General features: G+C 47.7%; 1 long non-coding RNA gene across 1 annotated transcript; it reads left to right on the top strand.

The window, feature by feature from the left end:
- Positions 1-1,216: 1,216 nt before the first annotated feature.
- LOC143382806 (uncharacterized) lies at positions 1,217-4,909 on the top strand. The gene is made up of 3 exons (XR_013089042.1): positions 1,217-2,121; positions 2,546-2,671; positions 3,862-4,909. It is a non-coding gene; the product is annotated as an uncharacterized LOC143382806 (long non-coding RNA).
- Positions 4,910-6,863: the final 1,954 nt, after the last annotated feature.

Here is a 6,863-nt window from a genome sequence, read left to right as displayed (position 1 = left end):
TGCAGTAGACACATCCACCCAACTTTTAATAAAGACTGCAGGTCAGACTTCTGGCAGGACACAGAATTCACCCCAGATGGTTCAAACAAAGAGCCCTTAATGCAAGGACTCCTTCCTGGGTGATGGGGGGCGGGGGGTGAAGGCCACAAACAGGGATGTTGAGCAATAGCAGGAAGTCACGGTCTGAGAGGGAAGGAGGAGGGAGAGGCAAGGCAGGAAGTCAGGGGTATAGACTTACAAGGAAAAATGATGGTGATTGGCACCGATGGACGAAAGATATCTCTTTGGTTCCTAAGGTTACCGCTGACAATTTTCTGGCCTGCCTAAGAATTAATTTTTTGTCATTTCTTTTTCTTCCTTTCTAGATCCTATTTGAAGTTCGTGGAAGTGAAAATCAAGAGAAAAAAAAATCCCCATGCAATTGCTCATGAAATTCAGCAGACAGATTATTAGTCTTAGACCCAGGAGCAGAACCCAGTGGGGTGTCAGGACCATGCCAGGCTGGGAAGCCGACTATCAAACTTGGCATCTTCAATGAGGTAATATTGACCTGCCCACACTGGTTTCTTCCAAATAATCATGCTGTCACTCAGACTATGTTCAGAAAAGAAAGGGGAAATTAGCAGCTCTTTTGCTTGAAGATGAAGGGCTCCCTCCTGCAAATTGAATCTGCTTTGAAGCTCAGTCCACTCCTGGGAAATTCCTGGCACTGCTGTTTCTCCCAGGGGAACCACCTAAATCCCAATGGGCCGTGGGTTTACGTTTTGTGTAGAGATGTGACTTCTACAGCATGGTGCCTGGAAAGTGTGATCCTAATAAAAGGCCAGCTACAAGGACCTGCCAAATGTGCCCATCTGTGGTCCTGGGGTGGAGAGTACACTCCACGCAGCGAGGATCATGTGTCCCCTGCTTTCTTGCCTGGACTGAAAAAAGAGACCTTGCACTTAGAATGTCAGTGTGTGCTGCTTTTCTGACCTGACCTTTTGTCTTGGCAACAGGCAAAGCCAACTTGGCACCTTTTAAGGGTAAGAAATTCCCAGGGCCAAAATGGAAGCTGTAGCTCCTTCCTCTGCCCTCGGGCCAGTAGCAACATATACAGTCTACACAGTGTGGTCAGTCACTGATATGAACTGTAATAGGAGAAAATAAAGAGAGAGGAAGTGAGGGACACCAGCAGGGGAAACTCAGGTCTGTGCATGAGCCTGTCACATGGAAAATGCCGTGAGATGCTATCCAAATCCAGATCCAAATCCTGCTGAAAGAAGTGGTTTGGAATGGCCCCTTTCTCTCATTTCCTCATCTCTGACCCTATCCTGGAAGCCCTGTTTCCTGTCTGGGCACCTGTCCCAAGGCCTGTGTGGCAGAATCCTGTCCCTATTATACCTCACCTCCCCATTCAGGTGGGCCAAGGTGCCTAGTGGGTGAGACATCACCTACTGAAGACAGAACCTTCTAGGATTCTCTAGACTCAGTTGAGGAAAATGGTTTAAGACACAAGAGAGTCACAGCATGCAAGGTCTGCCAGTGGGACTTCCTTCATCCTGCCCCACAGTTCCCATGGATAGAGAGACTCATGACACAATTTCCTACTGGGACGCCTTGTTCCAAAGACAGCATGGTTAGACGCATGATCCCAAGAGAGTTATAGCATCAACTTTTACCCAAATTATCCTCACATGCTCCGAAATGCTAGAATGAAAGAGAAATAAAAGCTGCCAAATGTATGTGAATCCAAAGGGAATTAAAATCTATCAAACTGAGGCTGCCACCCAATTTCCCTGTCCTGGCTTCAACAGAGTGATGTCACGTCAGTCCACCTGAGCCCAGCACATGTCCTCATAGTCACACACAGGATTCCCTGCTCATCACAGACCAACACAGCAAGCACAGAAGGAAAAGCACCCGCCATGAAAGGAAAAAATGAGAAGCTATCAGCAACGCCGGGCGCATAGCAGTCATCACCAAATGGCCAATCTCTCTCTAGAGTCATCAGACTTATCATGAGCACCTCAGCCACTGAAGGGAAAGGCCAAGTCGTGTGTCCATCTGCTCGGGTTGTTGAAACAAAATACCATAAGACGGAACGGTTTAAACAACAGAAAACTGTTCTCAGTTTTGAAGGTTGGTAAGTCCACGATCGAGGTGCTGGCAAAGTAGTTCCATTATTTACTCTCTTCTTTGATTCGCAGGCAGTTTTCATTTCACAAGGTGCTCATGCAACCTCTCCATGTGTGCGTGGGGAGAGAGACAGAGATACACAGAGAGTGAGAGAGAGAGAGAGAGAGAGAGAATTCTCTGGTATCTCTTATAAGGACACTCATGCTATTAGATCAGGAACCCACCCTTATGACCTGATCCTATAGAGACCCTCTTTTCAAATACGATTGCGATGGGATCAGGCTGAAACGTACAAACTTAGAAGATGGCTGAGGTGGATATAACAGTCTATGATTCGTCGGCACAACCCAGTAGCACTGCCCTTAAATTATTCAGTGCTGGGAACCTTTGTCTATGGGGTGACTCTGAATTCCCAATTTGTCTCTAGGACTCCAGACCAACGAGGCAGCCATCATTCAAGGAAATTTGCCTAGAAATCCTATTAGAATAGGATGGGATTCTGTGAAGACTATCAACTGGATTTTGATGACAGAATCATCTTTGCAACTTGTAGGTGAGGGAAAGCAGCAATGAAATGACGGCCATCTGTGGAAATCCAGGCCACAGACTTTGGTTTGGGGATGTGACTACTATCAGCCTTTGCTGTACCTGCAGATTTCCCTGGTGGGGACGGGGAATGGGGTGATCCCGGGGGTCATGGTTCTGGCCACACACCCCAGCACTGAATTCTTACGGATCCTCCATACCTGGTCACCCTGATGCCGTATTCCCTCTCTGGTCCACTGAAAATCTTCCTGAGCAAGGCATAGCTGAAGCCTCTTATATCTCTAAGACCTTGTCCACTTGAAAATATTTTCCTCCTGCCTCCTAGCCATTTCCTTCAAGGTTGCATTTCTCTCAGAGCGAATGCCCAGAGAGAGAGACATTCGGTAGCTTAATTGCTTTAATCGCTGGTAAGTCTTGGCTCTAGGAGATCTTAGCACACTGTAACCTTAAATATGTGCCTCGCCCCTGCATAGCAGCCACTGCACACTCCCTAAGCATGAGGGGAAAAGCAACATTTTCAATGTTTAACTCCAAAGGAAGCCTTAGGTGAAGGTTTAGATCAACACTAGTTCCAACCAAGGTGGAGACCTGGCATCCCCATGGGCGGTTCCTGGACATCTTGCCACGTGCCCTTCACAGAAAAGCAATAAGACTGTTTAGGCTTTTCTTAAAACAGTATCCTGGGATGAGAGCTGAGAAGGACCTTCAAGTATTCAGCAACACAGCACCTTCACAGGTCACAAGGTGTTAGTTACAGCCGCGTGGCTTGTGTGCTCTTAGGCGCTACTAGTTAGAGGTCAGTGAACAGCTTCACTGGGAGCTGGATTCCTTCTTCCAAGCCCTCTTTGATTCCTGTGTGCTTTGAACTTTATTTGGATCGTGCACACCCACCATGAGGCCTATTTTTCTGTCCTCCTGGACAATCCTCATGAAATCTCACCCTTTGGAGACACCTCTAGCTCCTGGCTCATCTGGGCCATTAAAGTCTGCAAACTCACAACCCAAAAAGGAACACAAACTATCAGAAGGTCATCATCGGGAGACTCTAAACCTCCGAAAACCTACCTTTAAGATAACTCAGTTTTATTGCCTATGATTATAATAATATCCAGGGTTAATAATGCATTGCTTATCATTTTTGAGTGAAGGCATTATCACTAGATCTTTGAGAAAGTAATCTGTGGTTGATCTTCTTAGGTACTTAACCGATGAATATTCCTAATGAAACAGATTGCCAAGAAATGAAAACAGGACAATCCTAAAATAGAGACTCTGGTAAGCATTCAGAGCACAATAGAATACTGACCTGGTGGGGCTCAGTTTTCAGGGGCGAATCTACCCCACCTGATAGGAGCCCTGACACCTCTTATAGCTCACTGACCTTCTCCCTTTCCCTCGCATCAAGCACAAGTAGACACACTATTTCACACATACACACACACACACACACACACACATACACACATACACACACACCAAAAAAAACCAAAAAAAACACTCTTAATTCTGATTCCTGAGTTGGAAAGAGAAACAAACCCCTCATGCAGAAAACTTGTTCTGTGGCAGGAAGCACTTGGTGCATGTTTATATAACACTAGAATCTTCTAATCACATGACATGCACATTGGCGGGTTGGGTTCTGCTGTATCATCTGAACAGCTCACAGCGTCCACTTGCAAATAAGAGGGAAGCACAGCGTTCACTACCAGAGGTTTCCTGAGGTCACGCAGGCCGTGTCTCCCACAGGCATTTTTGAGACGTGAAATCAGATGCTCTCAGAGGACCCTGAGCAAAGAAACCCAGCACAACGGCACACATTTGGCTACCCGGTCTCACCTTCTAAAACTCCTGTGACATCCTCTACATGAGAGTCCCAGGGTGGTTACACACAGTGGGACTTGCTGTGTCACACACCAACAGACATCCATCCAGCTTTGTCCTCTTAAAATCTTAATGTGACGTTAATGGTCTCACTAGGCAGGAAGGGTGGAGGCCTGAATTCTTTTTTCTTTTCCATTTTCAAAGGAAAGCATTAAATGTTTGAGGTTTATTTGGATGGAGGGTGGCTGTGCGTTTAGGAATTGAAATGTGCACACGTATGTTTTGGTTTGCAGGCACAAAGCCTTACGTACGCAAGCCTCTGGCCCACTGAAGCAGCTGCTCAGCTGTGCTGGGAGCCAGGTCCCCACGGTAGCAAGCAGCACATTGTACTGCTCAGTGCCACAAAGGATCAAGGGAGGGCAGATGTGGTGCGTCCCAGTTCCATGATGGTGCAGGAAGTTTTGCTGGAGAGATTGATGTGCTATTCACTGACTCCCCAACACTTCCAAGAACACCTGGCCAGTTTGGTCACCTCCTAACGTCTGTTCTATCCCCAGACGATCGGTTTGATCCAAGAATAAAAACTTACTCTTCTTGTGGGTCACTTGTTGGAGAATGGGCGTATGATCCAATTCTATCCCACGAGAGGGGGAGACTTCTCATTGGGGATGTTTCTTGTGGGATTTTTGGCTTCAGCTGGGTTCTCTGGAAAAGGGGCCAGAAATAGAGGTTCACAAGCAGCTGATTTATTGAGAACAACAACCATAAACAAGTGGGCTAAGGGAAAAATTCAGCTGGGATATAGTTTCTGCAAAGACCTCGGCCAACCCAAAAGCATCAGTGGATCTGTGGTGACCCTTTGCGGCCATCACAAATGGAAAGCAGGAGTGAGCATGTGCTCCCTGTGTCTTTGGACATGGCTATTGCCAGGTCTTGTGTTATGCATGGATTCTCAGGGTGGATAGGAGGCAGCATGAGTGTGAGGGGTCTCTGGGGAATGGACATCATCTGGATTATGTGACACTGTCCTTAGGAGATGCTCAGCTCCAAGCCATCAACAGCTAGGACCAGCAGCAGCTTGGGGAAGAAGTGACTCAGTGCTGAGGTGCTCTGGGTGCCGCGGGGCTCTGCAGTGTGTCTCTGCTCTGCTCAGCCTCCCTTGCTGTGTGGATTAAGTTCACTCCGTCTAGGACAATCTCCTCCTAGGGAAGAAGCCAAAGGATAAGGAATGGGAGGTACCACAGCTTCAACCCCTGCAACTTGTCTCCAGGCCCCAACTGACACTTTTCATCTCCTACTCCACTGTCCACCCTGACTCCTTTACCCTTTTGGCTTGTGTTCTGCTAGTCTAGGTGACCCGCCTCATGTGGCATCCCATGAGTTCTGAACTTGTGCTCACCCAATGCATTGTCTGTTTACCATCAAAATTAGGTAGGAAGTTCCATGTGGATGCCAACATTGTCTTGTCTGTCCCTATCGTGCGCAGTTATTCTACTCCCTTTGGTAGTCAGGGCCAATCATGCCCTGCCAGGTTATTTGACTCTTCTACTTCCCTCCTGGTCCATTGGCATGAAAAATTCACCTTGGCCAGGCAGCTAGCAAAGCTTAAGATTCTTGGGACTCTTGCTCTGTAAGACCCCTGGTGGAGACATTTCCCCTCTAACACTAAGATCTCTAGATCCACAGAACCCAAAGATGCTAGGAAAGGAAATGCAAATTATTCCACTGGTGGGTCCAGAGAGGGTGGTAAGCAGATTGACATCAATTTTTACCTCCTGGTTCCCAGACTTGTGTCCTACCTCATGGGAATCCAGCATCATGAAATGATCATTGACTTAGGGCATGTAGCACGGTCTGGAGGAGGAAGTCCATTCCTGCTGAGAGCCATCTCCAAGCTGGCCTTGCTCTGGGCCTGCTCAAATCTCTTTAGCTCTTCTGACTCAGCCACATCTCCTGGGTGAGGGGTCCTATGCCCTTGGCTCCCCACCAATCACTGTGGAGTGGTTTCCTTTGTCTGAGAGAATGTTGTGTAGTATCCAGCCAACATGCCTTCATGCAGGGTGAGGCGCTATAGGCAGGAAAGTCAAGCCCTTCTCTAGAATATGAATCCAACTTTGTCAAGAAAAGCCTCTTTCCGTGAAGGAAAGGGGTCAAACGCACTCAAGCCGACACCAAGCGGTGGCTGGACCTACTTGAGGGGTGCTGTGGTCCAGCTTGGTGTTTTGACAGTGTCGTCTGAGGTTAGGAGAGGCCAGTTCCATTAGTCCCAGGTGTCAGTTCCACCCCCTTCATACGTGCAGGACACTAACCCAGGGTGGCCGATATTAGAAGCTGGGTGATGCTCAGGCTGCCACCCTGATGGTTGCCACAGGGCACGC

Source organism: Callospermophilus lateralis, chromosome 17 (assembly GCF_048772815.1).
Source record: "Callospermophilus lateralis isolate mCalLat2 chromosome 17, mCalLat2.hap1, whole genome shotgun sequence".
NCBI lineage: Eukaryota > Metazoa > Chordata > Mammalia > Rodentia > Sciuridae > Callospermophilus > Callospermophilus lateralis.
Note: the sequence above shows the minus strand (reverse complement) of the source record. Positions and strands in the feature narration are given on the sequence as shown.